Source organism: Aptenodytes patagonicus, unplaced genomic scaffold (genome assembly GCF_965638725.1).
Source record: "Aptenodytes patagonicus unplaced genomic scaffold, bAptPat1.pri.cur scaffold_446, whole genome shotgun sequence".
In the NCBI taxonomy this organism is placed as follows: Eukaryota; Metazoa; Chordata; class Aves; order Sphenisciformes; family Spheniscidae; genus Aptenodytes; species Aptenodytes patagonicus.
This window is the reverse complement of record NW_027472349.1, coordinates 700-28,629: the sequence shown is the minus strand read 5'-3', so window position 1 is coordinate 28,629 and position 27,930 is coordinate 700. Positions and strand designations below refer to the sequence as shown.

Sequence of the window (27,930 nt, the reverse complement as noted above, 5' to 3'; positions counted from 1 at the left end):
GTGCATTTCCTTCTCGACCTTTCATTTGACCAGCAACTCTCGATTCATCCATGCTGGTCTCTTGCCTTCCTTTCCTGATATTTACCCTCAATCTGAGCTGAAAAGTGTATTCTAAGTGCACTAATAACATCCACACAGTTTAGAGCCAGTATCGCTTCTGCCTCTGTAGCTCCTAGCTACTGATAGCTACGGGGAAAAGTGTTACAGCCCTCTGATAGAACGCGGCACTAAGTTCCACCTGGCTCTAAGAGCTTTCATCCCACGGTTAGGGGTTGCAAAACTAGACCGAGCTATTGCAAATGTGTCAGGAGAATTAGAAAAAGCCATTAATGAAAGCGCAGATAGTATTACAGCCCTACAGGAAGAAATCAAATTATTATCAGAAATGGTAATATGGAATCAATTAGCCCTACACCACCTTTTAGAAGCACAGGACAGAGTATGTGCATTACTGAATAACAGCTGTTATGGGGTTTCTATGTAAATCAGGACCACAAAAATGAAGCCAACAGAAACAAGAAAAAGACTCATTTGGAAATATTACATGAAGTAAGGCAGGGATCTCCCCTAAATCTGTTTGGGTGCTTAACCTCTTGGCTCCCAGACCTAGGTAGAGGACTGTGAACTAAAAGGATTTGGGTGGTTGTATTCACTACCTTGTTTCTCTTTGTAACTATATATATGTGTCTTTACAGTGTTGTATTACCTTAGGTGCTCGACTTAGGACTAAACTAATGAATAGTACAGAGTGACCCTGATGGTCAAAAGAAAAGGAGGGACTGTTAGGGAAATCTCATTCCCTAACTATTGTACCAATTAGTCCTTAGAGTATGAAATGGTATGAACTTGCTTAAGAGAGAGATATATAGTTTACACTGTATACTGCATAGCCATGGTTCAGTCAGCATGACTAAAGGGCCCCAACTCATTGCAGGCAGGAGAAGGACAGCCCCCACCCTGGAGAAGAAAGGATACCCCTGGACTACCCAGACCACGCCAGCATCCCAGCCCCTCCAACTCCTCTGTGAAACCCTCCCATGATCTGGCACCAGAGATAAGGAACCAGCAGCAAGCCTGACTCCAGGGACGTCTGGATCCAGAAAGAAGCAGATGGATGATGACGCCATAGAATTAGAGTTGCTTTGCAGAACAGCAGTATATGTGTGGGTTAAGTAGCAATTGGTCAAATCATGTTGTACCTGAACGCTTGAAAGGCATAAGAACCATGTGTAAAACCACATTCGGGGTGCCCCAGCTTGACTGGGACACCTCATGCCCATGAATAGAGAACGACTCTTGCAATTCTATACTTTGCATCCTAGCCCCTCTCCTCGGACAGCATGGGCCAGTTGCAAAATTTTCATGACAACACCCCTCTCCCCACTCTGAAAGTCATTCTCAAAGGCCGAGAATTGCCCCTAGGGGTGGCCCAGAAGCCTACCATTCAGCGGTGGACACTTTTACCTCCATCATCGCGCTGTCCTCCCAGGAAATGATCGTTCAGGAAGGACTTCCACTGAAACCATAACTCCAACAGGACTGCCGCAAGAATATGAGAGCGATGCGCCATCCTCTCCTATGCAAGATGCTCCCCCTTTCGACCCCCGTAGTACTTCCCGAGTATGGTTTACAGATGGAAGTGCCCACTTGAAAAATGGTGTTTGGTTCGGAAAATCCACAGCCATTTCTGCAGACGGAAAAGCAGAGTTAACTGAGGAAATAAAAGGTTCCGACCAGTGACCTGAGTCCCGGGCCATCACCTGAACCTTTGAAGCTGGAACCAGAACAGTTTATACCAACTCCGGTGCCGTATGGGCTGGAGTCACCCAGTGCCTTGGGAATTGGCAAGAGCTGCTGCACTCCCTTCAGAGAAGCTGCAGGCAGGCATTCATCTCCGCTTGTGTTTTGCCTGGGAGAACCAGGATAACAGCAGTGGCCTCCAGCCTAGTCCGGTATTTGGGCCCTGCATTGCTGCCATCCCAGCACTTAAGAAAAGCAATTAACAATTGCACCTGTGACCGGTACCACCTGCTCCTGACCCCTGGTAATATGGTTAGCATAACGAATGCCATTTTTAAGGCAAACAGACAGGATCTGTGACCGAGCTGGTCACGTATCAGTCCCCTTTCCCCTCCTCATCAGGCCCTGAAGGTCCTGGGCACCAGGCAGACTTCTTCTACCCCTCCCTATCAGCCTCAAGGTTCCTGGGCGCCAGGCTGGCTTCTTCCCTTCTTACGGGCCTTGAAGGTCCCAGGCACTCGGCCAACCAGGTTGTGATGACCCTGTCACAGAACACGGAAGCACAGCAGCACGCAGAGCACTGTCTATAAAATGAAACAGTATGTTTTCCCTCTTCTCCTCTGAGGCCTAATTTGTGGAGGCAACGACAAATGACACCTTCCCCTCCTGCGGGGCAGACGTTTTCCGCCTAGATATAACACATAAAATTGGATGGGAATGGCGTGAACCTCACGGAGTCACCTGGGTTCTACACCTGCCCTATAGCCCCACAAATAACAGCACTTAAATAACGATGCTTTAATAATGGGCAGGTACTCACCAGGTGCCCAGTGGAATGAGCACATTTTCCTGCTCTCTCCAACCCACAAACCCTTTAAAACTCCCACTCTCAGCGTGTCGTTTTTCTCACACTGACACGAGAAAAGGGCATACGGAAACCCATTTCTAAATGGGGAATCAAATCCCTTTATCTACCACTGAGTCCCAGGCACCCAACCAACCAGGCTGTGATGACCCCCTCACAGAGAATTAACAGGAGGACAAACAGGAGGAGGAGAAAAAGAAGACAAACAGGATGAACTGGTGGATGGCAGGAGGAGGAGGAAGGGGATGAAGAGGACGAGGAACATAGAAAGAGAACGAGAGGAAGGAGGAAGAAGAGAAAGAAAAGGAGGAAGAGGAGGAGAAAGAAGAGATGGAGGAGGAAGACAAGGAACAGTCAGAAGAGCAACAGGTGGCACAGCACTAGAAGCAGGAGGGGAAGAAGGAAGAGAAGAAGGATGAGCAGGAGGAGGAACAGAAGACAGAGGAACGAGATACAGAACAGGAGGAGGAGGAGGACGAACATGAGAAAGAAGAGAAAAAAAGAGGAGGAAGAGGAGTAGGATGAGAAGTCTTATGAGGAGCGGCTGAGGGAACTGGGGTTGTTTAGTCTGGAGAAGAGGAGGCTCAGGGGAGACCTCATCGCTCTCTACAACTACCTGAATGGAGGTTGTAGCGAGGTGGGTGTTGGTCTCTTCTCCCAAGTAACTAGCGATAGGACAAGAGGAAATGGCCTCGAGTTGCGCCACGGGAGGTTTAGATTGGATGTAAGGAAAAATTTCGTTAGTGAAAGAGTGGTTAAACATTGGAACAGGCTGCCCAGGGAAGTGGTTGAGTCCCCATCCATCCCTGGAGGTATTTAAAAGACGAGTAGATGAGGCACTTAGGGACATGGTTTAGTGGGTGGTGGTGTTGGGTCGACGGTTGGACTCGATGATCTTAGAGGTCTTTTCCAACCTCAATGATTCTATGATTCTATGATTCTATGAGAAGGAGGAGGAGGAGCTAGAGGGGCAGGAGGAGGAGAAGGAGGAAGGAAAAGGAGAATGAAGAGGACTGGGAATATGAGGAGGAGGAAGACGAAGAGAAGGAAGAGGAGGATGCCATACAGGATGAAGAGGAACAGAACAAAGAGGAGGCGGTGGAGGAGGCAGGGGAGAAAGAGGAGAAGAAGGAGGAAAGAAACAAGAAGAGGATGAGCAAGAGGATGAACAGGAGAATAAGGACGATTAACAGGAGAAGGAGGATTAGGATGAAGTTGTAGGGGAGGATGGGAGGAAGGGGGAGGAAGAAGAGGAGGATGAGGACAACTACAGCAACGACAAACAGGAGGACAGACAGAAGGGGGAGAAGAAGGGGAGAAGAATGACAGTGAAGAGGAGTAGGAACAGGAGGTGGAGGAAGGCGATCAGGCGGAGGAAGAGGGGGAGGAGAGGAGGAAGCATTGCGAGCTAAATGTTCCAAGGCACACATACAGCAATGTACAATGAGAAATCACAAATAAACATACTTGGGAACGAGTCCCCACAGTCACCTTTTTCTCCTTTTCCCCTTCCAGGTGACACTGGTCAAGCCCCAGGCACCTGCAGCCGCTCGCTGTACACAACTCCCCTGACGCTGGCTATCTGACACACGTTTAATAAAACAACGCAGCCCCAGAGATTTTGTCTGTTCACCTTGAGCTGGGGGAAGGTGTGTACGTGGGTGAGGACAATCTGCTTTATCCCTTTAATTTTTATGCCTCAGCAAAACCACTGCAAGTTTCGGACGAGAGGACAGCACTGAAAATCAAAGGGTAAGCGACCAAGAAGGCTCCAACCACACATTTTCACCTGGTTGCCTTAAAGAAAAACAGAGTTTGGATCCTGATTGCTCACTTCAGCCTGGATTAGTCCCGTCTCTCATCTGAAAGCTACTGCGTGCCTGGCTGAGGACAGACACAGTCCACTCAGAGAGCAAGGAGAGCTCAACCCTGCACTTTCCTTGGTCATGTTTCCTTGGACAACTTATTTGCTGGGTTGCTTGAAAACCTGTAACTGCAAGAATCAGGAAGAAAACCTCCCTGATGAACTTCCCGGCTGCGGTAAAACCATCCGCTCTCGGTACCCCCATTTCCCAAGAGCCGGCAGCACAGCTTGGGTGGGAGGAAGGCACGAGTCAGACCTCGGGGCTGAGAGACGAGCACAAGCATCTGCCAAGGGAGCTGCATCCAGCCAGGAGCACTCCCCACTGGCTTCTCTGACAACAAAGCCCTGGTGCGTGCTCCCACCAGGAGGAAGAAACAACTTCCACTTCCACTTCTGCAAACCCCCATTTATGAAAGACTGTCAACAGAGATGGGGCTGTCCGTGAGCATGAGAACCACATGAAGGCCAGAAGACAGCAAAGGCACCTGGTCTGACTCCACCAGAGCATGCCTGCTCCAAAGCGTGGCAGCCTCCTTTCAGAGAGGAGGCAACTCTACCTCCCCCTGCCCTGCTAGCGTGAAACATCGGTCTCCAGATGTCAGGGCTCGGGCTGGCGACACTTGGGGTAGCAGCAGGAACACTTTGGCGTATATGCAAAGTGCTCCCAGAGCTTTCTGCTGGCATTTGCACAGCTCACAGCCCAGGACAGAAGTGTCTGTGAACACCACGTGCTTTTCAGTTTGCCTTCCCAGACCAAGCCAAGCTGTGATACAAGAGCTTTGGTCCTCCCTGTCTCCCAAGGAAAGCTAGAAATGGCATTATCACCATCGAGCTCCTGTGGGATATAAAGAAAACCTGTCAGGCAGCAGCTGCATCCTGTTGCGTAGGCCTTGAACTAGCCCTGGGAAAAAGCTGACCAGCAGATTGTGCTACAGAAGAAAAAGCTGCTCTGTAAAGATGCCTTCAAAGACTTGCGCAAGCGAACTTGACCGACAGTGACCTCGCCTATACAAGTGAGTCTATTGTTCGAAGAAACCAGACGGTTTCTAATGAATTTTCTAACCAGCTAATGAATATGCATTAAGTGTGCTTCCACAGGGGGGGGGGGCAGCAGGGAGGGTGGGGGTTGTGTGTACAAATACTCAAAAGTGAATGGTAACAGGCGATGTCATGGCCAAAGCCAATAGGTTTTTTAGACTGTAAAAATGAATATGTGAGTTGCCTTAAGATTGCATATAAGGAATCAAGAACTGTAACGCGGGGGTCCTTCTCGGGCTCCCAGCCGAGAGGCACCTTTATGGCCAGCAATAAAAAGGGGGTTTAGTTAGTGTGTACATCTGCTGCCTTCTTTCCCGTACCCACGCATGAACTAGAAGTGCAAGCAAATCCATTTCGGTAGAAGTTCAGGTCAACATTTAAACAGCCAAAATTCTGAATAGTTACGCTGACCCTTACTTAGATATTTATTTTATCTTCCTTTGATACGTAACTAATCACATTCCCTCCTACCCACAGTCTTTCCTCCCAGCCACACAGCTCTCCTACATAAGAAACATAAGCTACATAAGCTACAAAAGAAAAAAAAAAAAACTGCTTTGGTGAACCAAAACATCCTTTCTCAAACTCTTCATTGCCCCATCTGAGAGTCAAGGGACAGGATCTCCTAAAGGCTCTTTCACAGGCACTGCCCTGACAACCCCCCACTGCTGCTCTACTAGTGCACAAAGAGGTTAGGAAGAGGTTCATTTTTAAGTCTACATAGACAGTTTCTGAAACTAGACGAGTCGTTTTTAACGAGGATAAGCCCTTTGCCTTGCATCTGGCAACCAACAGGGATGTGGACCCAGCAGCACAGACCCCTGCCATACACAAAGCACCACCCTACGCACAGGGAAAGCACGACAAGTCAGACGTGGTACCCAGTAACAACAAAAAACGGCTCTTCACATCAGTGCTCTGGATGATCAGGTTAGTTCTTTTAGTCAGACACAGAAATCGGAAGTGATTTCTTCTTCTTTTGCTGAAGTAGGCTTTTAAGTAGATATTGCCAAAGAATGCAAAAACAACCAAAACCAGTTACAGCAGGTACTCTCATCCTCACTAGATGCATATCATTGAAGTGTTTCGTAGAATCACAGAATCATAGAATGGTTTGGGTCGGAAGGGACCTTAAAGATCACCTAGTTCCAACCCCCCTGCCATGGGCAGGGACACCTTCCGCTAGAACAGGTTGCTCAAAGCCCCGTCCAACCTGACCTTGAACACTTCCAGGGATGGGGCACCCACAACTTCTCTGGGCAACCTGTTCCAGTGCCTCACCACCCTCACAGTGAAGAATTTCTTCCTTCCATCTCATCTAAATCTACCCTCTTTCAGTGTAAAGCCATTACCCCTGTCCTATCACTACATGCCCTTGTAAAAAGTCCCTCTCCAGCTTTCTTGTAGGACTGGAAGGCTGCTATAAGGTCTCCCCGGAGCCTTCTCTTCTCCAGGCTGAACAACCCCAACTCTCTCAGCCTGTCTTCAGAGGAGAGGTGCTCCAGCCCTCTGATCATCTTTGTGGCCCTCCTCTGGACTCACTCCAACAGGTCCATGCCCTTCTTATGCTGGGGGCCTCAGAGCTGAACGCAGCACCCCAGCTGGGGTCTCACCAGAGCGCAGTAGAGGGGCAGAATCACCTCCCTCGACCTGCTGGCCACGCTTCTTTTGATGCAGCCCAGGACAGAGTTGGCTTTCCGGGCTGCAAGCGCACATTACCGGCTCATGTTGAGCTTCTCATCAACCAACACCCCCAAGTCCTTCTCCACAGGGCCGCTCTCAATCCGTTCTCCACCCAGCCTGTATTCGTGCTTGGGATTGCCGTGACCCAGGCGCAAGGACCTTGCACTTGGCCTCGTTGAACTTCATGAGGTTCGCATGGGCCCACCTCTCAAGCCTCTCAAGGTCCCTCTGGATGGCATCCCTTCCCTCCAGCGTGTCGACCGCACCACACAGCTTGGTGTTGTCGGCAAACTTGCTGAGGGTGCACTCAGTCCCACTGTCTATGTCACTGACAAAGATGTTAAACAGCGCCGGTCCCAATACCGACCCCTGAGGAACACCACTCGTCACTGGTCTCTACTTGGGCATCGAGCCGTTGACCACAACTCTTTGAGTGTGACCGTCCAGCCAATTCCTTATCCACCGAGTGGGCCACCCATCAAATCCATGTCTCTCCAATTTAGAGAGAAGGATGGTGTGCGGGTCAAAGGCTTTGCACAAGTCCAGGTAGATGACGTCAGTTGCTCTTCCCTTATGCACCAACACTGTAACCCCGTCGCAGAAGGCCACCAAATTTGTCAGGCAGGATTTGCCCTTAGTGAAGCCATGTTGGCTGTCACCAATCACCTCCTTATTTTCCATGTGCCTCAGTATAGTCTCCAGGAGGATCTGCTCCATGATCTTGCCAGGCACAGAGGTGAGACTGACTGGCCTCACATTCTCTTCTCTACTCTAAAGGGTCCCCACTTGAGATGCGTTTGAGTTACATTACCGTTAAACATACACCACCACCAGACACTTCTCTAGACTGAAGGCTGACAGCAGCGTGCAAGGACAGTCCTTTCTGCACATCTCACTCCGGGGTAGAAATCCTAGAGACTTCCTTTAAGGACAGAAATCCAAAGAGCTACAATAAGCTTTTTAAATCAAGCACAGCAAATAAAAAGCAAGCAAACAAACAAAAAACAACAGGTAAACCTCTGAGGCACCAAGGAGGAACAAAAGGTCTCCCGTTAAGTCCACTACCCCTCACAAAACAGACAAGTGGTTTAAAGAGATGCCTGCAAAGAAACCGCGGACGGAAGATAACCCTGATAACTCCAGTACAAGCGACCAACGTGCAAACAGCAGCGCTGACCCTTCTGCTCCTCCTACAAGCTCTTTGCCAGCCATGTGAAGAGGCAAATGCAAGGATGATTGAATCAGATCTGACAAGAATTGCCCCCCAAAACCCAAAACGATCAAGAAATCTATTTGAAATATGGATTCACATCCACTATCGTGGATGATGAACCTCACCCTAAGCACATGTTGCGCCTTGAGATACGAGCTAAGGACTGCATGAAGTCACCACCACGAGCAGGCGTTCAAACCCAAAGCATCCAGAACACGCAGACAAACCTCCACCATTTTTTCAGCAATGTTTCAAGTCACGCATTACTCAGTCCAGCACTTTATGAAATGTCACTAAACTTAACGATAGCAGCCTCTTGGCAGGTTTCTTACTCAAAAGCAAAAACCAAAAAGCCACGTACCCTTGGGGAAACCCTTGTCCTTCCGTGTGGCTGGTGTCTTCCCATGGCTCTTCCTCAAGGCAGGAGAAACGACCATGACTTTGGAAGTCCACATAAATTCAGAAGTACACTTAGTCTTCTGGCAGTCATTACCTATGGGCCAGAAGCCCTCTCACCCCTCCCCAAAAGTGCTCGTCAGTCATCTGGCAGTCATTCTCCATGAACCGCAAGTCCTCCATACCTACCTACCTACAGACCTACCTACCTACTGACTCTCCAGAAATGAGTCGGACCGCACCACAAGTGACACTGCCCGACCTGCTGCAGACATATTAGACCAGAAATGATGGTTTCAAGACAGACAACACAACACAATCCACCAGCACAGCAAAAAATCAACCAGAAGAAACACTGTACACAAACCAAAGGTCCCTATCCAAACCCTTAAAAGGCAAACAAGCCAAAAAAGGACTCTCCACTAAAGCAGACCACGCAGAACACAAGAGAAGGTAAAAATAACCTAACCCCAGGAACCCATGGCCAACAAACCCACATTCTGTCCACAACAATGACATGCTTTAATCCTAACTCGCTTAAACTCTGGCATACCATAACCCTGCCACCCCTGTCGTGGTTTAATCTCAGTCGGCAACTAAGCACCACGCAGCCGCTCGCTCACTCCCTCCCACCCGGTGGGATGGGGGAGAGAATTGGAAGAGCACAAGTGAGAAAAACTCGTGGGTTGAGATAAAAACAGTTTAATAATTGAAATAAAATAATAATAATAATAATATTGTAATAATATGATAATACTACTACTACACAAAACAAGTGATGCACAGTACAATTGCTCACCACCCACCGACCGATGCCCAGCCAGTCCTCAAGCAGCGGCCCCCCCCCGCCAGCTTTCCCCAGTTTATGTACTGCGCATGACGTCACATGGTATGGAATGTCCCTTTGGCCAGTTTGGCTGTGCCCCCTCCCAGCTTCTTGTGCACCTCCAGCCTTCTCAGTCAGTAGAGCATGGAAAACTAAAAAGTCCTTGGCTAGTGTAAGCATTACCTAGCAACAACTAAAACATGGGTGCGTTATCAACTTTGTTGTCATCCTAAATCCAAAACACTGTACCAGCTACTAGGAAGGAAATTAACTCTATCTATCCCTGCCAAAACCAGGAAAACCCCATAACCCTAGCAAACTGTAACCCTAGCACATTGTAGCCCTAAGATATCAAAAAATTGAACACAAACTCCCCGGAAATCTCTGCCAGGGACTTCAGGTGGCCCCGGATTTCAGACATCACAACTCTGAAGTGGGAGTGGGACAGAGCCACCGGGATGTCACCAGCATCCATCTTCACATCATCCGTCACACCCTGAAAAAGTGCCCGGGTTAAACACTCCCGGGGGAGAAAGGCTGAGGCACTCGGGAGACTTTGAACCGGCCAGCCATGACCACGGGGCTTCAGCTCATCATTTCTGTGTCAGAGCCACCAGGCAGATGACCCCGTCCTCCTTGAGACGCCCCTTGGGGCAGCCGCACCTAGTGCCGGGTGGCTGGATACAGCCTTTGCTCTATGGGGAGGTACTTCCTGGGAGCAGGATCTCTCACGGGGGCACGGGGAAACCCTCTTCAGGCCTGGATGTCTGAACAACATCTCTGCGCTGCTCCATATCTCACCAAAACCAGGGGTGGAGGAAGGCTGCTTTGGTGGCCTCCAAGAGAAACAGCTCACCTGGGCTGCTCTGCGGCCACCAGGCGCCTTTGCTGTCAGGCGGGTCTCAGTGCTGCTCTGCAATCGGCTGTCACCTCCCTGCAGGATGCTCTCCAGCGCATGGTACGTCTCCATTTGTCTACCCTGTGGACAAAGATCGAAAGGGAGGGATGGGGTTTGCTTTGCCCCCATTCCCAGGGCGCCACAAGAGAGACCTGCCACCCCCAAATCAGCTGTGTGACGTGGACACCACGTACGAGCTGCACACGTGGGTCAGGACGGCTGTGGGGAGCGGGCAAGCCATTCTGCGGTGCCCTCAGCGCTGGCAGAAAGCAGAGCTGGAGACAATGGGGGGAAGCCCAGGGCAGCTGGCAGCCGGCGGTGGGGCGCGGCAGGGTGCAGCACCCGCAGAAATTCCCCGCTTCTTGACCCTCCGCCCCAGGGCTGCAGCACAGGGCTGGCACCAGCTGGGGCTTCGCTGGGAAAAAACAGGTAGGAGTGACCCTGACACCCTGCACGTGTACCTGGCCCCACAATCGGACAACCTGTTCCTCTGCCGATCGCCACCATGGGATCCAGAAAGCAGCACTGCTGGCCATGGCGTGGTCCGGAGCCATCTCTCATGGATGAGTCTTTAACCAGCAGGCCTAAAAAGAAGAAAAATTGCCCAGAAGAATTAGGCTGTTCTCAAGGTTTTGCAGCCGTATGTTTTTTTGAGCTGCCTGCTGGTGCCGTTCCTGGGGAGTGCTCAGGAAACAGGGCAGCTGCCTGTACCTGCAGGCAGGTGGTGGAGTGCATGCAGGGGGAGCAAGCGATGGTTTGTGCGGCTGTTGAACGGCTTCGGGCTTTAAACGTGTCCAACCTGGTACGCCTGGTTCCTTTTTCCTTGCAGGTTGTATTTAGAGCTTAAACAGTACTTTTTTAAAAGCAAAATCAACAACTAACCAAACAAAAAAAACAGCTGGGAAATTTTTTTCCTCCCAGCTGGGCTTTTCTTCCCCAGTCCTGGCCACTCTCCAAGGCAACAATCGTCACCAATATTGGGGCACAGGATTGGGCCTAGGGCAGGGCTTTTGCAGGCAGCACATTTCTTGAGGCTCCCGGTAATGCAGTTCCTGGGGAATGCTCAAGAAATGGGGGCAGTTGCCCATAATTGCTAGTTTTGGTCTCCCCCCATCGCTCTCTGTCCAGCTCCCTGCCCCAGTTTTTAATTCCTCCCTCTCTGTCTTTAGCCCATCGCTAATTTTTTCTTTCTCTGTCCGGCTCCCTGTCTGTCTTTTCTAATTCCTCCCTGTCTGCCCTATAGCCTGTTGCTATTTTTCTCTTTCTCTACATATCTCTACATATTTGGCCCCTCACTACAAGAAGGACATCGAGGTGCTGGAGCGTGTCCAGAGAAGGGCAACGAGGCTGGTGAGGGGTCTGGAGAACAAGTCTTATGAGGAGCGGCTGAGGGAACTGGGGTTGTTTAGCCTGGAGAAGAGGAGGCTCTGGGGAGACCTCATCGCTCTCTACAACTACCTGAAAGGAGGTTGTAGCGAGGTCGGTGTTGGTCTCTTCTCCCAAGTAACAAGCGATAGGACAAGAGGAAATGGCCTCAAGTTGTGCCAGGGGAGGTTTAGATTGGATGTAAGGAAAAATTTCTTTAGTGAAAGAGTGGTTAAACATTGGAACAGGCTGCCCAGGGAAGTGGCTGAGTCCCCATCCCTGGAGGTATTTAAAAGACGAGTAGATGAGGCACTTAGGGACATGGTTTAGTGGACATGGTGGTGTTGGGTTGACGGTTGGACTCGATGATCTTAGAGGTCTTTTCCAACCTCAGTGATTCTATGATTCTATGATTCTATCTCTCCCCCGCTCCCACCCCTCTCTTTTTTCTATCGCAGTGTCTGCCTTCCTGGCCTTATTTTCCCTCTCTGTCCTGCAGCCTCTCCCCTCTTTCCTGCCTGTCTCCCCTGCTCAGCTGGCTGGGCCTTCTCTCTTCTCTCTGGGCCTCCGTGCTGCTCCCCATCCCCTTTTGCTCTTCCTCCGTCTCCATCCTGGCCGCCATCGCTGTTCTGTCCTTCTCCGCCTCCTGGTCCTCATCCACATCCCCGTTTCTCAGTCTCTCTGCATTCTTTTGTTTCACGAATTCGTTCGAGTAGTATATTCTTTATTTGCAGCGCGCTGGATGCACGGGGGATCTCTCCGCCTATCGTGCATGCCTACGACAAAAGTCACATTATATTTATACAATTGAATAATCAATATTCTAATAATGCCTATACATATTTATTATCTGACCACGCCTACCCCCGCTTCTTATGCTAATTAGTTGCGCCTGCGCAGATCTTCTAAATAATTCGGGGCTGGGGTCGTTCCGATGAAGGCTGGTAGTCTTCCTCATCCCCTTTCACCTAGTTGGCACCAGGTTTCTGCTGATCCTTGAATATTTTTTGTCCTTATCTTTAACTATGTTGTTGACTGTTGGGATGTTCCTCTGCACTTGTCGGATCCTCTCATTATCTAATCTTAAGGTTGTTTTGTGGTTCCTGTGTTCTTTTGTCTTCAGAAGGACATAGTTAATGATTTACGCAAACATCTGTTCCTTATTAAACACATGTCAGAGTATATATAAGAAGCTATATGTATCACAAATTATATAGCCTTAATTAACCAAATACATTCCTTGTTTTCCATCACTTTCCTGTCCTTCTCTTGCTCTGTGTCCTGCTCTCTCTCCCGGCCTCTCTCTTCCTCTCTCCCTTTCCTTTTCCCTCTCACCCTTTCCCCTCTGTCCCTCTGTCCTGCTCCCTGTCCCATTTCTCTGTCACTCCCCTCTCCTGCTGCCTCTTCTGTCTCTCTGCCCCCCTGTCCCGCTCCCTCACCCTGCCTGTGTCTGACCGTCCCTCTGCCCTCCTTCCTGCCCTTCTCCTTCTCTCTCCCTCCCTCTCTCCGGCTGCTTATCGCTGTTTTTCTTCCTGCTCCCCGCTGTCCCCCCTCCCTCCATCTCTTTCCCTCTCTAGCCTTGTGCCGGCTCCTCACCAGTATTTCTCCTTCCTCCACTCCCTGCCCAGCTCCCCCCTGTTCTCCTCGTCCCTCTCTCCGTCTCCCGTCCCTCTCTCTGTCTCCCATCCCTCCCTGGCCACCCCACCACCCTGCCCCACCCCTCTCTGCCGCTCTCTCCCCCTCTCCTCCCCCTCCTCCCTGCTCCACCTGGGCTCCGGGGCCTGGGCCTGGGCAGCTCCGGGGCAGATGGCCGGGGCCTCGGGGGGGCGGGGCCGGGCCGGGGGGGACGGTGTCCCCGCAGGATCAGACGGCAGGAAGGAGCACCCCGCAGCATGCTGGGAGCTGTAGGCCTGGGGCACAGGGCTGCCAGGCAGCCATGTTGCTCTCGGGAGGTGCAGTCTCTGCTCCAGCTGTGGCTCGGCTGAGGTGAGGGCCAGGGCCTCTCAGGCTGCACCTGGCTCTGGTTTGCGTGGGCTGTCTCTGGCCTTGCTCTCCTGGCGGCGTGGGCGAAAAGGGACACGTGGACAACTACTGGCTTTGCAGAGGGGCTGCCGCGGCTGAAGCTGAAGAAGCCAGAAAAAGGTAAAGCAGCTGGAGAATGAAGTGAAGGGGATCCCGCCAGCTGCTGCCTCCAGCTGCAGGCAAGAGGCAGCTGGCCTCTCTGGGTGAGGAAGGGTCCCTCTGAGTAGTCCTCAGCAGACCAGATCGCCAACGTGCACCGCGGGGTATAAGGAAGGAAAATTACAGTACGGCCATGTAGTGTGTGTGTGCGTGCGTGCGCATGGCTGTGTATCCAGGAAGCCTCATGTTGTAAGAGCTGTGAGACACCAATACGTTCTCTTAGGTGGAGGACAGGCAAGCAACTGGAGCTACAGAAGAGGAAGGGAGGAAAAGACAGACATGGAAAGAAGTGCCTGAACTGTAAAATTTGCCTGGCGGTGCAGGGAGTCAGAGCTCCAGTGAGTCCTGGGCCCTTGGGGCCATGTCACCCCTCTTCTGCATCTCAGTACCTCCCTGACCCCTCCCCTTTCCCTCTGTGTAATTTTTCTTGCTCCCCTGTGCCTTTCTTCCTCTCTATTATTGTGCTCTGCTCCCTGTCCCGCCTTTCTCTTTTCTCCAAGTGCCTCCCTCTCTCATCCTACCTTTCCCTTTCCCTTCCTCATCGCCCCTCTTTCCTGCCCCCTGTGCCTCTTTTTTCCTGTCTCTCTCTGTCCTGCAGGCCATCGTGGTTTTTTCCTTCTCCATCTCTTTGTCCTGATCTGCACCCCTCTCTTTCCCCCCATAGTCTCTCTGGCCTGTTCCCCGTCTTTTGTCTCTTTCTGCCTGTATGTCCTGCTCCCTGTCCTTGTCCTCCCCTCTCCCTCATTCCTTCTGCTTCTTTCTTTCTCTCTCTCCACTGCTCTGTCCTGTTCACTGCCGCTGTTTTTTCATTCTGTATCCCACTGTCCCTGTCCTCCTTCCTGTTCACCTCCCCTCTCTCTGTCCCTCTCTGCTGCTCCCTGACCATTCCCCCCACCCTCCTCCATCTCTCTGCAGGGCTCCTGATACCCCTCTCCCTTTCTCTAGCTCTCTGGGCTGCTCACCGGCCTTGGTTTTCTCTTCCTCTTTGTCGTTATTCTTGTCTGTTGGTCTGTCCTGCTCCCTGCCCCATTGTTTCTCGCTATATCCCTCTGTCCTGCTCCCTGCCCCTATCCCTGCCTGTGTTCTTTTTTAACTCCCTCTCTGTCTTGCTGCCCGCCCCAGGCTTTTTTTGCAATCTCTATCCTGCCCCCGGCCCTTATTTTCCTTTCTCTTTCCGGCTCCCTCTCCCTGCCTCTTTTCCTCTTTCCCTGCTGCTTCTTTCTCCAGCTCTGTCCAGATCCCCGTCCCTTTTTCCCTCTTGCTGTCCTTCTGTCCTTTTTCTCTTTTCTGTCTTTCTCTCTCTGTCCCCTTCCCTGTCCCATCCTTTCTCACTATATCCCCTTGTCCAGCTGGCTGCTCCTTCTTTCATCTCTCTCTTGCTCTGTTTTTTCTTTCTCCATCTCTCTGTCCCGCTGCCCATCACAGTTGGGTTTGTCCTCCAATGCTGTCCTGCCCCCTGTTCCTTTTCTCTCTCTCTGTCACTCTCTCTTGCTCCCTGTGCCTTTAATTCCTCCATCTCAGTCCTGCAGCCCGTCACTATTTTTTTCCTCTGCCATCCCTTTGTCCTGCTCCCTGTCCTTGTCTCTCCTCCCCTTTGTCCTGCTGCCCATCGCTTTTCCCCTTTCTGCTCCATCTCTCTGTCCTGCTCCCTGCCCCTCTCATTCCCTCTCCGTTTCTCTGTCCTTCTCCCTGTCTCTCCCCCGCCCTATTTTTCTGTCCTGCTCACGCTTCAGGTTTTCCACTCTCTTTCTCACTCTGTCCTGCTCCCTGTCGCTGCTATTCCTCACTCCATCTTTGTCCTGCAGCCCAGTGCTGGTTTTTTGGTCTTCATCTCTCTCTCCTGCTGCCCAGTCCAGGCTTCTTTACCTCCATCTGTGTCCTGCTCCATGTCTCTTATTTTTGCCTGTCTTTCCCTTTGTCCTAGCTCAAGGGAGCTCATTGCTATTTGCAATAGCTCATTGCTATTTCCGCCCCCGCCTTCTTGGTCTCTTCATCCAGATCTTACCCTCTCTTTATTTCTCAGTCCCTTTGTTCTGTTCCCTGTCCTTCTTTTTCTCTCTCCATCTGTACATCCTGCTCCCTGTCCCTGTCTTTCTCTATCCCCTCTTCCTCCTTCTTGTCCTCCCCCCGCCACTGCCCCTCTGTCCTGCTCCTCGACCCTACTTTTTCTTTCTCCGTGTCTCGTCAGGGCTCCTCGTCCCTATTTGTCTTCATTTCTCCATCTCTCTAGCCTTTTCCCTGTATGTTTCTTTCTCTCTCGGCTCCTCTGTCTTCTCTCTTGTCTGATTTGTTTGTTTCTAGTCCTCTGTCCTTCTCCCCCTCAGCTTAAACTGAATGACCAGGTGTCCCCGTGCTCTGGTATTTCCTTTAGCATTGCCCTAGGGAAGATCTGTGTTTCTACGGCTGGGGATCATTTAGGAGCTGGTCTCCTTATGTAGATGGCAGAGCTAGGTGTAGTTAAAGCAGAGGTTATTCTCAGCTGCTGCTCTATGCATCTTGTTGAAAGAGCAGGCTGTGGGCCTTATTTTGAAAGAAGGTTTCTTGTTCTGCTCTTACTGCTCCTCGGGACGCTGCACAGGACTGGTGTTGGGGTCTGGAGGGACGGATGGGACCTGCTGTGCTTCCTAGTAAATGTGAACTGAAGTTGTCCTAATGTACTCAAATGAAGCCAGACTGGCTGCATATGGTTTTCTTCCCAGCTCCAATTCCAACCTACGTGCTCAGCACTAATGAACAAGAGACTGAGTGCTATTTTCCAGATGTCAGTGGCTGCAAATTAGCTGAGGACATGACTTAGGTAACGGGATAGGTGGTCTGTGATAAGGGATGTGTACTTGCATGACTCTGCTTTCACGAACGTTTTCTGATCTTACCACTTCAAAGCCCTTCCTTTCCCTGGAAATTGTAAGATGGCATTTCTTATTCTGGGGCTCAGACTGGAGTTGGACTTAATGTTGAACAGCTGATAGAATGGGCTCCATAAAATGTGAATAAGAACCCTGCTTTTTTGTTGTTTTCTAAGGCGCTCTCAACTTCGGTAAGCAAGTGGAAGAGTGGTTGAAAGAGTCTGTTTTTTGAGAGTAACGTATGCCTGTAGCGTGCCCGTCTTTGTATGGTGAAGGTTTCCTACCTGAAGTATGATTTTGCTGGGCTGTGAGGCTGTATTGGAGTAGCAGAGGTAAGAATTGATGTCTTTAAAGGTAATGAAGCTGTAGCAAAACTAGCGGGAAAAGCTAATTTCTTCATAGAACGCTGCCTGACAAAAATAGTAGCAAGTAAAGGCACTTGAAATTGGCTTTTTTATGCAGTCTTCCCTCAGAGCTTTTGATATTGATTGATTTCTGGGAAGCAAGACCTGAGGGCCTGTGCACTGCCGTACGCAGTGCTGCCTCCCAAAATAGGTCCACCCTTCTCCACTTCTGCTCCTTCCACACTCGTGTAGAACAAGGAAATGCAATAGTGTGCAGATTCAGTAATTCACTGGCAACGGGTGTACGTCGGGGAGGCCTGGCAGAGGGTGTGGCCTGATGGGGCCATGAGGTCACAGAGCCCCGCTTTGATGTGCTGTGCCATGCCAGCTGCAGGCAATGCTCCAGCAGTGGCGGCAGCAGCAGCAGCGGCAGCAGCATGGTGCGAATGTGGGGGGCCATGGTTCTCACCCACCTCCTCCTCCTCCTCCTCCTGGTGGCCCTGCAAGCCTGGGATGCCCAGGCTGCTCCAAGACGAGTGCAGGGAGCAGGTAGGCAGGCAGGGGGCCAGCACCCAGCCCCGAGCAGTGCGTCGTGGCATCCACCACACCTCAGCGGGGCGGCAGTGGGGCCAGAGCTAGGGCTGGGCCCAGGAGAGCAGCTGGGCTGGGCCGGGCCGGGCGAGCCAGGCAGGCACCACGGTGTGGGCGGGGGGGGCAGACACCCTGTGTAGAGGCGTAGAGAGGCTGGGGCTGCTTCAGGGACATTTTCAGAGTGAGCAGGGGGGGCGGGAGCGGCGGCGTGGGGTAAGAAACCTGGTGCTGAGTCCCCATGGGGCCCTCCCTGTCACCCAACCCCGTGCCATGCTGCACATCCCAGACAGGCGTGCTCAGGAGATTTCCGCTCAGGAAAACAGGAATGTTTCTGCTCTAGTCCTGCAGCCCTGCTCCCCTTGGATGAACCGCAGGTCCCCAGCCCGCAGGAATGTGCAGGGGTAGTGCTGGTGCAGCCTTTCACAGGCTCTTCTCCACGAGAAGCATGGACGATCACTTTTTCCTCCAGTTTCCTCCTTCCTCTGCGTGCATGGAAACTTCTCTGATCTGTGCTTGATTCCAGATGATGGCATTGGCAGTGCTTATCGAGCTTCTCAGCTGGATCCTGGTTATGAGCCTTGGGGGCGTCCCAGAGGTAAGTTGCCAATGTCTGTCTGCTTGAGGGAGTAAGCACTTAGGTTTTAATAGGTTATTCATGTGCAATTTTACCTAAGATCCTCTTAAGGCCTTCCAAGAGCTTTTTGTGCCTTGGGGGTGTTGCACAGATGAGTCATGAATATTTCTTTACCTGAAGAGCTGCTAGGTCTTGGCAAAAAGGTCACCCATGTTCCTTTTTAGCTGTGGGAACCTACACCTTTGTACGTGTCCCGTGTCATTTACCTCACCCGCTTCCAGTCACTGCAGGTGACTAAGGAAGAAGTAGATCACAACGTGCAGTGGAAACTCTTCTCACCTGTGTTTGATTACCTGTTTGGTTCCTGCAGTCCATGTTGATCAAGCCACTCAGGGGAATCCTGTTCCTGAGCCTGGGGGGCATCCCAGAGGGCATCCCAGATAGTTCAGCCTTCCAGTGGCCAGCAGGCTCTTCTCTACAAGAATAATCATTTTTTCCTCTGGTGCTACATGCTCCCACTTTAGTGCGGGCTTCCTTTTGTGTGCGTGAGAGGTCTCCTGGTAAGAAGGCCCTGAGCGGCCCTATGTTTGTCCGTCTGGTGCTTGAGGGGTGTTGCACGTGGCCTGGAGACAGTACTTTGAAAGCTGCCAGGTCCCAGCCAAGAGGTCATCAGGCCCCTCCGCAGCTTTGGAAATGGGTCCAGCTCAGTGATGTGCCCCGGGGGGCTCTGCCTTGCGAAGCTGTCTTTGCCAGCTGCTCCACCCCTGCACTGCTTCCAGCGCCTGCTGCAAAGCCAGCAGGCACGCTGGGGTTGAGTTTAGAGCTGGTGTGAGCTCCAGGGAGTTCTTTCTCCGGACAGCTCCATGCCTGCTTAGTGGCCACTGCAGGCACCTGGTAAATGTTTGCAAGATGCTCCTGAGCGGAAGGGAGAGTGGAATGCTCTGGAGTAGTCCCGTGTTTGAACTGCATTCACTGTCGTTCAGATCTGAAGAAGTATATTGAAATATTTCACGGGACCTGCTCTGTCCTGTGTTCGTTTACGGATGTGGTTGCAGACGATGGTTATCCAGCTTCCTGGCTGGGTTCCAGAACTGACCCGCAGGGAGGTCGTGTGGGTATGTCAAGGCTTTTTGCTTCCTTTTGAGAGCTGCCAGCTCAAAGTCCAAAGTCAGGCAGGTGCCTCTGCAGGTGTGAGACTACAGACCTGCATGGGTGTGCCATGTCATTACGTGACCCCCTTATGTGTTCTGCTATTCAGTTGTGACAATGTAGATCAGAACGTGTGATGGTAACTTCTCGTGGGTGTTTGGTTGCAGATGTGGCCAGAGGGAGGGCTTTTTCTTGGCTGAATCCCGTGCTGGATCCCAGCTGGCATCCCAAGGGTGAGTAGTCAGTCTTTATTGACTTCACAGAATAAGCACTCATTTTCAATATTTTATTCATGTGACATTTACCTTCATGCTTTCTGTTAGTGTCCTCAAGGGGAAAGTCTAAAGCTAAAATAGGGAAGTATTCCCAAAAGGTATCTGAAGTTCCAAAGGAAATCCTGAAAGACTTGGAGAAAGCAGCCCCTGGTTAGTATATTTCACTCTGTTAACCGTACGACTTGGGAAGCTGAGGTTTTAGATTCATGTATGGACGTGCTGTAGCCTACACGGCAGGAAAGGATCAGTCAGAGCCTCGCTGCAGTGACACTCGATTTCACGCCTTGCATGGGCTGGTGAGCCACAGAGATGGTCCAGCACGGCATCTGCTACCAGTTGTGGTTCAAGCTGAGCCCCAGGGACAGCTGCTGCCCTAGTTGTACCACTGCTGGCCAGAGCTGCTTTGTGCAGATGCTGGTATCCAGATGTCAGGAACTGGCGTGTGCTGAATTTGTGTTCAGCTCATGCACAGCCCATGGGCAAGTTCCAGGCAGGAATGATGTCCCAAGAAGTCTTGGCTGCCCTTTCCTAATGTTGGAAGTCAGGTGCAGATGCTGATTTCGTAGGCATTTCTGTCTGTGATTGATTTTCAGCCTGCAGACCGATAGCTGTGGTGGGACGAGTGTGACTGTTGGTGGTGCTCCCAGAGTGCGTGAGGGACTTGCGGAGGAGCTAATAGCTCGTGAGCCATGAGAGGGCCAGCACCCTGCCAGTTGCTGGAGGGGAGAGGGCCCTTGGGTGGCGGAGAGGATGCGCAGGCAGATTTGTGTCACTGGGACTGGCAGGCTTTGCCTGGCCTACAGGCAGGATCAATCCCCTGGCCAGGATCGGAGCAGCCCAGGCTTCACAGCCTGGTCCAGCCGCATTGCTGTCCTTGATGTCTGCAGACTCTCGGTGACACCTCGGGGTCAGGGGTGGGTCGGAGCTGGACACCCAGCTTGATGCTGGACACCTAACTTGAAGGCGGCCTTGAGTGGTTCATTCGGTTAATTCAGTCGTGGGTGGTTTAGCTCTCTGTTTCTAGTTGCATTTCAGAAAACTTGGCTGTGGTTTTCCTCTTGTTTTGGGGGACAGTGGGCTCTTCACTGCCGCTTGTGAAATTGCCCAGAACATGGTTGCAAGAGCTTGGGGTTCAGTCCACCGTGTGTGTCTGTTACCCTTCCCGTGTGATGGACCTGGCATGGTGGGACGTGCTTCTCAGAAGGGCTCTTTCCCCAGCTGAACTGGCTGCAGCTTTTTCCCATCCTCTTTGAAGGAAGTAATTTAGCATCATCTTGCAGTTTGCCAAAAATGCACTACATGTAATGGGAGCAAGAAGATCGCATGCAGTTTCCTGGTTTCCCAGCAGGTCAGGTTTTGCTGTCTGTGTTGGTAAAGTGAGAAGTGTCACGTGCTTAATTTTTTCTCTATGAATGACACAGTGTTTGGACGAGATGCACCCCCAAAAGCCCAGGCTTTGTTTCTAAGCTTTATTAACGTGTTTGGAGAGTATTGCCTCCTGAAGGTATCGTGCTCCTGATGAGGAACGCTTACTTCTCATTAAACTGTCCTGCTTTCTTTCTAAGGAGACGGACCGTGAGACTCTGCAGAAGCAGGCCTTTCAGAAGGGAAGCAGTCACACAGTGCCAGTCTCAGATGAAGAGAGAGAGGCAATGCAAGAAGCCGGCACGCCAGGTAATTGCTGTCCTGTGGTCACCCGCTGTCACCAGTCAGAATCACTGTGCGCCTGCAGGCTTTTCCCCCGGAGCCCACTCTTGCATGTCATGCCGGCAGCCAAACCTGGGTGTTAGTGCAGAGAAGGTGTTGTCAAAGAAGCCAGGAGTGGCTCTCTGAGGACGACTGTCGTCTCTGGTGTGTGGAGATTATTGCCAGCAGCGTGCCAGAGAGACGCTCATAGACCTCTCTGGATGTGGTTAGAGATTGCTCACCTCCCACCACACCCACTTCCCAGGAATTTAGGAACTTTGCCCTTTTGGGAATGAGGCCACCTGAGAGCTACAACCCAGCCCTGCACGACGCTGTCCCGGGGCCAGCCTTCCCCCAGCGTGTGCATCGGGGCTGGGGGTGACGAGAAGGTGGCACCGCAGGAGCCAGGCAATAGCCCGTGGGCTGGATCCTGTCTTTCAGCCGCGGGGACGTCCTGGAGGGGAGTGCTCGGGAGATGTCCGCTTGGGAAAACAGGAGCATTTCTGTTGCATCCCTGCAGTGCTCTCCTTGGATGAACCGCAGGTCCCCAGCACACAGCCCTGGCCTGCAGCCCGGAGGAACAGACGGGTAGCGCTGGTGCAGCTGCTCGCTGGCACACAGGCTCTTCTCCATGAGAAGTTTAAACGACTCTTCTTGTCCTCTGGTGCTAAGACACCAGAGCCAGAGGCACCAGCCACTGAAAAGGAGAATCTCTTGGGCATGTGAAGCACACTCTGAGATTATCCGTAGCACAGTAACGTGTGGCATTGTCTCTTCTCCTCCAGGGGCAGACGCTGGGAAAAAGGCTGAGGCTGCTGATCGTGAAGAGCTGCGCAAGTACTATATCCCAGTGACGGTGGCAGCCTTGGGTGTGCTGCTGTCTGGGATAGTGGTATCTTGCATAGTCATTTCACGGCGGAGGAAGAGAGACCCGTGAGTTGGCTTTTCCCCAGAGTTGTATATTGCTGCAGTTGTCAATGGGGTATTTGCAGTTAGAGTATCCTGGAGTGCCAAGGCAGCTGCTGGCAGTACTCTGCTGAGATTTCTGCTGTAAGATCTTTTTAACTGGCCTCTTAATGCGTATCAACGAGTAGTCTTTTCTGAAACCCATTTGTACAGAAGGACCCAGAGAGACGAAGAAGCAGCGGGACAAGCCGATACTGACTCTGCCTGGAAAAGGGAAGATCAAACTAGAGATACAGGCAAAGCAGAGTTGGGAGAAGGAACAAAAAAGGGTGAGGTAGCCCAAGCAAATGAGATTTTCAACAACAGCTCCAGCCCGTCACCGTGGATCTTTGCAGCAGAGCTCGCCCAGCTGTACAGGAGCATGAACGCAGACCCCTCACCTCTGCCCACTTGTCCCAGCTGCTCTCTCACTGATGGTGCCTCTTCACTGGACACCTGCATTTCACTGGACTCACCTCAGCCTAACCCCTTCTGGTGTCCCTGTTACCAGTACCAACAGGGATACTGTACATCAGAAGATGATGATTTTTAGGATAAATAATAAATATACTTTGGCCAAAAGCAGTGAGCCCTTGGCTGTTTTGTCTGCCTCCGTCGAGTTACAATGCGCAGAGCTGGGAGCAGTGCTGGATCTGTGAGAGAAGCTGTCAGAGACCTGCACTCCAGTGAGGGTCCCCTTCGTCCCAGCATCAGCCTGGTTTCCCAGCTGGGGCTGTCAACAAGGCTTTCATCCACCAGAATGGGGACGTGCTGGTGCGCCTTGAGGTGTGAAGGGTTGTCCTTGAGCTTGCTTGGGATGCTGCCCTCAGTCAGGATGGACTGGGCAGAGAGGGAAGGAGGTGCTGGGAAGGATGGCCGTCCAGCGCTGAGCACATCAAGGAGGGCTGACGTGGTGGCAGAGGCTGTGGGGCTGGAGCAGTGCCTCCCACCCCAGACATCGGAGATGGTAAATGAGCAGGAAGCTGGAGCAGGGCTAGGTGGGAGAGGGAGTGGAAGGAATGTGATATTAGTAACAAGGGAGGCATTAAAAATGGAACAGAATACAATGAAATAATAATAATAATAACAATAATAATAATGATGATGATGATGATGATGGTGATGATGATGATGATGTAAAAAGAAGGAGGTTAAGCTTTGCAGACTGTCAACAAAGGGGAGGAACACCTTTGGAATACATCTAAAGTCACGGTGGCCAAATACAGCAGATCCCGTTAAGGCTGCGGTGGAGTCTGACTTGTGAGGGTCTTCTCGGAGCATGTCAGATGACACAAAGGGCAGACCACAAAGCCAGTCTTATCACAACTCTGCTCTGCAGTTGCGACTGGAGGGTACAGGAGCCATGCAGAAAAGGCTTTATACATTGTTCTAGGCTGCCTTGCTGGGCTTTACAAGTACCTCGTCCCAGCGCTCCTCCTGTGCGGAGCACCCCGTGTCACCCAATCGGCCCGGCTGCTGACCTGAGTGCCTGTGCACTCCCATACGCAGTATGTGTGTGTGCCTGCAGGCTCTTCTCCCGGTGCCCGCTATTGCACATGGTGTCAGCAGCCAAACCTGAAGCTCTCAGTACAGAGAAAGTGTTCTAGAAGATGCCAGGAACAGCTCTCTGAGGGCGACTCTTGTCTCTGGTGTGTGGAGGTTATTGCCAGCAGTGTGTCAGAGAGACGCTCGTAACCCTCTGTGCATGCAGCGAGATATTGCTCACCTCCCACCACACCCAGTTCACAGGAACTTCAGCACTTTGCCATTTTGGGAACGAGGCCATCTGAACCGCGCTCAGCAGATGATGGGAAATGTGACTCTTGATCGAATGTGCCTCCCTCAGTACCTGCATCCCAGAGCTTGCCGTGAGTCCCTAGGGGCCCTAGGCACAACAGAGGGGGATCCCTCCTGTGAACTGAGGTCCAAAGGGATTCACTGACGGATCAGGCACGGGCTTAGAGGGAACCTGCACGGTCCTTCTGCATCCTCTGTGCCTGAGCCATGCTGAGGCTTCACCTTTCTCTGATTCTTGGCAGTGCTGTCCAACCTCGGGGAAGCCCACCACACTGGCATATATGAATTTTTTTCAAAGCAATCCAGGTTCTGAGCAGTCTTGCAGGGGGCCATAAGTGGGAGACAAGTCCTGAAATCTGGAGGCATGCAAGCGGTGCCCATACTGGAGAAAAGGCGAAGGGGGAGAGCAAGGTTCAGCTGTCTCCTGAGAGGGCCTGACTCCATCCACTCGGGGTGTGGGTGCTAAATACAGAGCAATAGCACAATTGTCCAGGTTGTTACAGCAGCAAACCCAGGAAGTCACAAATTCTGGGCTGAACTTCGTATTGGGGCACACGTGGGAACTACCGACCATAAAAATGAGGCTTTGGACCATAAAAAGGAAATTTTGAACTTTAGAATCAAAGCTTTGCACCCTAAAAATGAAGCTTTGAGCCCTAAAAGAGGGATTTGGACCATAAAAATGAGGGCTTGGAAACTCAGGATGCGGCTTGGACCCTGAAAACGACTGGCTGGATCCTAAAAATGCCGCTTTGGAGACTGAAAATGAGGCTTCGGAGATGAAAAATGCAGCTTTGGACTCTAAAAGTGAGACTTTGTAAACTGAAACGGAGCCTTTGGACCATAGAAATGAGGCTTTGGAGCCTAAAATGAGGTTTTCTGCCATAGAAGTGAGGGCTTAGACACTAAAAATGAAAGTGTGTGTCCTAAAAAAAGGCTATTGTTCCTTAAAGACAGGTTTGGGCCCTATAAGTAAGGCTTTGGACTCTAAAACCGAGGCTTTGGACCTTCAAAATCAGACTTCGGTGCTTCAAAATGATGCTCTGGGCACTGGAAATGAGTCTCTGGACCTTATAAGTGGGGTTTGGAACTTGTAAATGGGGGTTTGTACACTAAAAGTGAGGCTGTGGGATGTAAAATGAAGCTTTCAACTCTAGAATCAAAGCTTTGGACCCTGAAAATATGGCATTGGGCCCAGCAGAAGGGTTTGGAGCATAAAAATGAGGGTTTGGACACTCCAGATGTGGCTTGGACCCTGAAAACAACTGGCTGGATCCTAAAACCAAGCCTTTGGAGCCTGAAAATGAGGCTTTGGAAACACAGAAAGCGGCTTTGGACTCTAAAAGGAGACATTGCAAACTAAAACTGAGCCTTTGGACCGTAGAAATGAAGCTTTGGAGCCTAAAATATTGCTTTGGAAGGCAAAGCTAAGACTTTGGAAAGCAAACATGAGGATTTGGACACTCTAAATGTAGCTTTGGAGCCTAAAAAGAGGCCTTCTGCCTGAAAAGTGAGGGTTTGGACCCTCAAAATGAAACTGTGGGCCCTAAAAAAAGGCTATGGGCAATAAGACAGGTTTGGACCCTAAAAATGAGGCTTTTGGCCCTAAAAATGGCGCTTTGGGCACAAAAAAGGATGGGCCAGATGGTACAAAGGACACTTTGGACCCTGCAACAGGGGGGAACCTATTGGTTCCTCGCTGGCCCCCAGAAATGAAGCTTTGGTCCTGAATGTAGGGCTTTGGGCGCTCCAATGGAGGCTTCGAGCTGTAAAAGAGGGCTTTGTACCCTCAAAAGGAGGGTTTGGGCCTTAGGAATGGGGCTTTGGGCCCTAAAAATGGGGCTTTGGAAATGAAAGTGAGGCTTTGAACCCTGAAAGTAGGTTTTGTGCCTTAAAATGATGCTTTGGTGCCAAAAACTAAGGCTTTGCACCTGTCCTGGTTTCGGCAGGGATAGATAGAGTTAATTTCCTTCCTCGTAGCTGGTACAGTGTTTTGGATTTAGGATGAGAACAAAGTTGATGACGCACCCACGTTTTAGCTGTTGCTAGGTAAAGCTTACACTAGCCAAGGACTTTTTAGTTTCCCATGCTCTACCGACTGAGAAGGCTGGAGGTGCACAAGAAGCTGGGAGGGGGCACAGCCAAACTGGCCAACGAAACATTCCATACCATGTGACGTCATGCTCAGTACCTAAACTGGGGAAACCTGGCCGGGGGGGCCGCTGCTCGGGGACTGGCTGGGCATCGGTCGGCGGGTGGTGAGTGATTGTACTGTGCATCACTTGCTTTGTGTAGTATTATTATTATCACATCATTATTATTATTATCATTTTATTTCAATTATTAAACTGTTTTTATCTCAACCCACGAGTTTTTCTCACTTGTGCTCTTCCAATTCTCTCCCCCATCCCACCGGGGTGGGGGTGGGGCGGGGAAGTGAGCGAGCGGCTGCGTGGTGCTCAGTTGCTGACTGAGGTTAAACCACGACAGCGGCCTAAAAATGGGTCTTTGGAGGCTCAAAAGGAGGCTTTGGGCCCTCAAAAAAGGAGGCTTTGGAAGCTGAAAATGAGGGATGGGGCCCAAAAATGAGCCTTTGGACCCTATAAATAAGGCTTTGGCCTCTCAAATGGAGGCTTTGGACCTTCAAAATCAGACTTTGGGCCTTAAAAACAATGCTATGGGCCCTTACAATGAGTCTTTGGACCTTAAAAGCAAGGCTTGGAACTTATAAATGAAGGTTAGACCCTAAAAATGAGGCTTTGGGGACCTAGAAAGGAGGCTTTGGGACCTAAAGGAGGGGTTTGGATCCTAAAAATGAGGGTTTGGACACTCAAGATGCAGCTTGGACAATAAAAACGACTGGCTGGATCCTAAAAATGCTGCTTTGGAGCCTGAAAATGAGGCTTTGGAAAGTAAAACTGAGGCTTTGGACCATAAAAATGAGACTTTTGAATCTAAAAGGAGACTTTGGAACCAAGAATGAGGCTTTGATCCCTCAAGTTGAGGCTTTGGGCCAGAACAATGTGGGTTTGGGTCCTAAAAATGAGGGTTTGGCTCCTAAGATGAAGGTTTGGACCTTAAAAACGAGGCTTTGGGCCTTAAAAGGAGCATTTGGACCATAAAATGAGGTGTTGGACCCTAAAAATGAGGCTTTGGGCCCCGAAAAAGAGAATTTGGGCTCTGTAGTCAGTTTTGGACCTTAAGGCTGAGACTTTGGACCCTAGAATGTACGAGTTGTACCCTAAAGGTACAGGTTTAGAACCTAAAAATGAGGCTTTCTACCCTAAAAGAGGCATTAAAACCCTACCAGTGAGTCACTGGACCATAAAAATCCAGCTAGGGGCCCTAAAAGTGGGGGTTTGGACCCTCAACAGGAGGCTTTCAAACCCTAGAACCAAAGCTTTGGACTCTCTGGGGGTTTGGACCACAAAAATGAGGGTTTGGACACTCAAGAAGTGGCTTGGACTCTAAAAGCGACTGGCTGGATCCTAAAAATGACGCTGCTCTCTCAAATGAGATACCTGCTCCTGTGCCTGCAGCACCCCTGGTCCTGGCCCGGCCTGGCCCTGGCCCTGCTCCCTGCCTCGCCCCAGCTGCCCCCAGCCCACCTCTCACCTGTTTCTCCTCAGGCCCCTTGGCCTCTGCCCCCTCCGG

General features: G+C 51.1%; 1 long non-coding RNA gene across 2 annotated transcripts; it reads left to right on the top strand.

Annotated features, from left to right (window-relative positions):
- Positions 1–13,865: 13,865 nt before the first annotated feature.
- LOC143173903 (uncharacterized) lies at positions 13,866–23,023 on the top strand. 2 transcript variants are annotated; one of them, XR_012997826.1, is made up of 5 exons: positions 13,866–14,030; positions 18,374–18,445; positions 19,741–19,806; positions 21,414–21,522; positions 22,320–23,023. It is a non-coding gene; the product is annotated as an uncharacterized LOC143173903 (long non-coding RNA). The 2 variants fall into 2 exon arrangements; XR_012997827.1 differs by lacking the exon at positions 13,866–14,030 and adding an exon at positions 17,201–17,247.
- The last annotated feature ends 4,907 nt before the right edge of the window (positions 23,024–27,930 follow it).